We start from the raw sequence: 5856 nt of genomic DNA, 5'->3' as shown, positions 1-5856 counted from the left end.
GAGACACTCGTCATCAGCTGAACGAGGTTGTTTTATCTTCTTGTCAGTTTTTTTTCTTCATTTCAAATGGCACTTGGTAATGATAAATGAGGCTTATCAAGCTGACGTTTATCAGTTGAATGAGGTATTTCTGTATCACAGCACGGTGACATTGGTGAAAGACTCTTATTGAAAAATCAAAAACGATTTGATAACGCAATAAATTGTCTGGTGCTCATTCTGTTTTCGAGTTTTTATTAATAAAATATTTTTGGACATACCGTTGTCGACAGTGAGAATGGGTCTGAAACGTTTAAGTTGATTATTAGATAATTCTCAACATTTTATTTGCAATAATTGAAAGCTTATGAGAATATTTGCAGATTTTTTAAAGACGTTTTTCTGTTCTGAAAACCATACTTTCAATAATTGAATTAAAATAAGGAACTTCTCTGTAACTTCTTTGAAAGTTCTTGTCTAGTTTTCGCCTCATATTCCATCAGAAACATCTCAAGGAACTTCTTATAGGCATTCTTTCAAAAAGTTGCTCCAACAATTCCTCTAAGTGTTTTCAAAGTGATGCTTTCAGAAACTCTCTTTCTTGTTAAAATGTTTCCATGACTATCATGTGTCTCACTAAAAATTGTAGCAGCATTAATTGCTAGCTAAATTTTCATCAGGCATTAAAAATTAATCATTTTACTCCCAGGTGGAGGCAACACTTTACATTTTTTATTCGAAAAATATATCATATTTTGGCCTAAATCAAATTAACCTCGTTAAATACAAATGAAATGCAAACTTTGACCTCTTTACACAAATTATACTGAAGGTTTCAGTGTTCGATGTCTTCTTCTTTCTGGCGTTACGTCCCCATCGGGACAGAGCATGCTTCTCAGCTTAGTGTTCTTATGATCACATCCACAGTTATTAACTGAGAGCTTACTTTGCCAATGACCATTTTTGCATGTGTATATCGTGTGGCAGGTACGAAGATACTCTATGCTCTGGGAAGTCTAGAAAATTTCCATTACGAAAAGATCCTCGACCGGTGGGATTCGAACCCACGACCCTCAGCTTGATCTTGCTGAATAGCTGCACGTTTACCGCTACGGCTAGCTGGGCCCCCCTTTGTATATGTATCCGTCATTATCACCTCTATGGAAAAAATGAAGTACTTCACACATCAATTAAATACCGCCAAACGGAGCAGTGTTTGATCTTTCGACCTTGTTGCTTGCTCCTCCTCCGATGACCGTAAGGACCGTAAGGCCGGCGCCGTTATTGACTTTTAAATTTTGAGCTTAAGATTTATGCACATTGAGAATGATAAGCTAATCTCAAGCCCCATTCATTAAATCTCAGAGTAACTTCGATTGTTCTAGACAATCACGGAGTAGCAACTACGAATTGTGCGGTCATCTATGCTTATGCATACCATTAAACGGTTTTGATTCCGGGGCTACTTTGGACACTCACGCACATACATTTTAAACTGAGCATGAGCACGAGCATGATTGACCGCCCGTAGTTGCTACTCCGTTATTGCAAGAACTGCTGTACTTACACAGGGAACCAACAGACGCTACTCGGGATCAGTAGCATCCTCAATGTGTAAGTACTGGTGCTCTCATTATTATAATAAACAATACCAGCACCGACTGCGTCCGAATGCAGGTCAATTTAGGAATGGGAGGGAAATGTTGACGTGTTACTTGCTTTACAGAAACCGAGGAGTCCTCTGCACTTCCACAAGAAAACACTGGGAGTTTGGATATGGGAAAGGATTCGTTTTGGTAAACGATAAATATATAATTCGAAATGAATACGTGAGCATATACACGAATGACCGACACTGATAGTGCGGTTACTACGCAAACCGGACACGATACTGATTTCGTTGCTCGCTCGACAGTAGCATACAACAGGTTCAATGTATCAAACTCTACTGACGCGTTTTTTTTTACGTTTTTCACCGGCACACTTCGTTTTTTCTTCCGCGAAACGCAAACCGGACACAATGGATCCGGATTCCGTAGCTCGCCCACAAGGAGCATGCAACAGATTCAACGGATCCAACACTTCTCACTCACGCACATACTTTTTAAACTGCACAAAAACCCTGTTTTTTAAATCATATTAAAAAATCGATAGGAAATACAGTATTGGACAAAACATTTGCAACTTGTTCGATTTTCCATACAAAATTATCATCTTTGGTAGGCTCTCTGTTAGGTTTGGGCATATTTCTATGCACATAAGACATAACTTGACTATTAACATATATTTATGAACGATTTTTCCAATCACGAGTTAAAAATATCTTACTATTCTAATGACACATTGATTTAAAATTTTGGTCAATACAATGCTGAGTAAACTCGCCATGTTTTTTTGAAAAATGTTACAAATTTAAGCAGAAATTATGCATACAAAATTTTAAAAATAATGTTGTAAAAATGTCTGAGAAGTAAAAATAACTCCTTGCCTTTCGAATGCTCATAGAAAGTTTCAATTGAACATGTAATCACAGAGATATTGACAAAATACTTTTGTATGTTTAAGGGGGTGAATCCATACTTTTGTACTGGAGTGTGATCGCGTGGAAAAATTTGCAAATTGTCAAAAACCCACATATTAGGTTTATTGAAATTTAGCTTAATTTGCCTGATCGTTCAATGAAATCACCAACATTTCACAAAATACTGCTATTTTTGGGTTTATTACATTTAACCCTGTTTTGGAAAATTTTTGAGGAAAATTAAGTGTGTATTTTTCGGTAAACATAGGTTTATGATTAGTATAAAGCATGCCTGTCATAAAAGTATCGATGTTTGGTGTTTCGGCCAGCAAAAGTCTGCTCCATACTAGATTCGAATTCTTGCCCTACCGGTGGGATAAAAGTTCGTTTATGACAATGAATTTTAAAATTGCTACAACTTAAAATGGGTTAATATTTTGAAACAAGCTTGTTGTGCAAAATTAAAGCCAATATGTTGAAGTTTTACTTCTTGTTATTTTTTTTCAATTGCTTTTTATTATACAACTAAGGTCGAATTTTGTCCCACCTTACTTTATGGTTCATAATGATTTAGAAATTTTTGTTTTTATCCAAATGCATTTATTTACAAAAAAAAAAAAAACAAATATTTTGAAAATTAGTTGTTTTCAGACAAACTATTTTTTAAAAAAAAAAACTTTATTTTATGAAACGTTGTCACAAATATATGTTTCCTAGTAGAATTATAAAATGAAAATAAAAATGTTTAAAATGGGGTTTTGTGTAATTGAAAATTTGAGTTCTTGATTTGTCGTGAAAAGAAATAGAATAAATTTTAAGTGTATTTTTATTCTAGAAGCTCAAACGGTTCACTACAACTCCTCCATAGAACGTACTCTGAAATCAATAATTACTGAGCTAGAACTTTCCAAATAAATTGGATGCAAAAACTCATAGGCCATTTTACGAACATAAAATGATCGATCTATCTGTGGAAAACACTTATTTGACCATTCCGAAAACATCTGAAAAACTTACTGTAAATCGAAGATGGTCGAGTTCTGTGAATGAACGACTGGCCATGGAATACGATGGTACCCAATGTGAATGCCAATGCTACGGTAATTATTGTGGGCTTCGTAGTCGTGCGGTTTGTGTCACCAGGCATTTAACTCCTTAGTGTGGGTTCAATTCCCGCTTCAGGCCGGAAAACTTTTCATGAGGAATGTTCTCTGTCAGTGTATGCCATTGAGCGTTGCATGCTAGTCCGTTGTCTAGTGTGGTGCTTCCTTCAAAGGGCAAAATTCCCACTAGAAATTAGTCGAAAAGCTATCCTGTCGGCGATGAGGTGGCCTATCAGGAAAACCTTTAGAAGAGAAAGTCAAAGCCTGTACGACGCCCGCCTCGTATGACGAACGATGATCTCCCATCCCTAGTCGGCCAAGGTACAGCGATTTCCGTTACCTGCTTGGTGTGGCTAGCAAGAAAGCGTCCTTGCAGCAAGCAGCAGCAGTCCAGCCGCGGCTCATAGCGATGGGTCTCAACCGAAACACGAAAAAACGGAATTTATTTATTTTTTTTAATGTAATATAAATATTTTTTGTGAAATTTTATATTTTTCCTGCAAAGTTTAAATCTTTAGCTTTCATTTCGTTCAAAAAGATTGAAAATCGGTTCAACGGTTCAAAAGTTATATTTTTTTTAAAATTTTGCAAAATCACCATTTTTTTGTTCACTTTATTTTGACAATGATCACCCTAATAAAAAAAACAAAAACACGTATATCCTTATTTCGGATTAGGAACAACGTAGCAAATTTTCACGGAATTCGGTGATCCACTAGATCGGTTTTTCATGGAATGGCTGTACCTATATCGATGCGAAAACTGTATCACTATTATTGTACATATATATAGTGCACAACCCAATAAGTGTTCAGTTCAATCGGTTCACTAAAACTAGAGATTTACTTCTGCAAAGTTTTGATGAAAATTGTTAGAGTGAGACAAAAGAGAGTGAAAATAGCACGGTCTCCCGTGTCACCTTAATTTTACATAAAATAAGAAAACATTCAAGGTGTCCCGCTTTCGAAGCGTCCGGCAATTCGATGCAAAACGGTACCATTGAAGCATGCCTATCCTTTGTCTAGTGTTAAGTTACAGTCTGTGCAGATGGCTGCTTCTTTTTTTTTTAATTCGTTTTGGGATTCTAACCCGGCACCCTCGGCATAGTCTATGCGTTTAACGCAATGCCTGTTTGAGTAACCCAAAAAATAAAGTGTCGATCCAAGTATCGGGGGCAGTCCATTACAAAGCGCAACAAAAATGACATTTTAGCGTGTCTCAATGATCAAATTATGTGTCTCTAGTAGATTAGGGGTTGCTGAATCTGATGCCGTCCTCAGAAATTTCCCAGCACGTCTTTTTTTTTTGCTACAGGTCGCCAAGGTTGTATAAAACATTAGTTTTATTGATGTTTACCTAAAATTTGAAGTATATTTTATCAAACTTTTTTGTGATCTCATCAACCAAGTAGGCCAAAGAGGACTTTAACTTTCGTTTTAGATATATTTTGGTTGAAATTTCACGACTAAATGTAGATTAAACCAACTTTTTCAACGTGCTGGTAGTCTTCATACAAAATTCTTCGTTTCTCTTATATGGGAAAATACAATACTTTTCTAAACCATCAAAAAATAACTTTTCCGCATCAAAAGTATTATAATTTTTGATGATAAGTATTGATATACACATAAAGTTTGAAGTCTGTGGCAAATTAGGCAAATAAATTGCCTTACAAGATGGCAAACTTGCATGCAAGTTGGCTAAAATAGTCAATTTTTGCATTTTCAACCACCAATATCTCAAAGACTAGACGTGCTATGATATTTCTGTAAGCGGCAATGGATTCAGCAACCCTTAATTAAGTAAATAGAGGTATTTTGATGCTGGAGACAAAAAAGTGTTCCGCAGTGTTATTTATGTGAGACAATTTTGGTCCCACCATAGTAAGATTGTTTGAATTGAAAACAATTTGTATGGCGCGTAAGAAACTCTAAACTAACTCCCTCCTCCCATAAGTCCTTACGAAATGATGAGAAATTTTAAATGAAAATGTGTTCACTGTATTCTATTCTCTAACCGAAACACGGTAAACACATTTTCAACAGAAAAACTGCTTTTGAAGTTTCGATGACTACGATGACGGGTCGTTGAACGTTAAATTCTGCTGGTCGCTAGTGACTCATTTTGTTGTGACTGTAAAGTATGATAAAAGGCCAAATTCTTTAAATGTTTGATAATAGCTTCTATTGACAATACTCGTTAAGATACGATAAGCAGTCATCCAGCGTAAACATAAATTATTTGATTCACATG

This window comes from Aedes aegypti, chromosome 3, assembly GCF_002204515.2.
Source record: "Aedes aegypti strain LVP_AGWG chromosome 3, AaegL5.0 Primary Assembly, whole genome shotgun sequence".
Lineage (NCBI taxonomy): Eukaryota > Metazoa > Arthropoda > Insecta > Diptera > Culicidae > Aedes > Aedes aegypti.
This window is presented reverse-complemented; position numbering follows the sequence as displayed.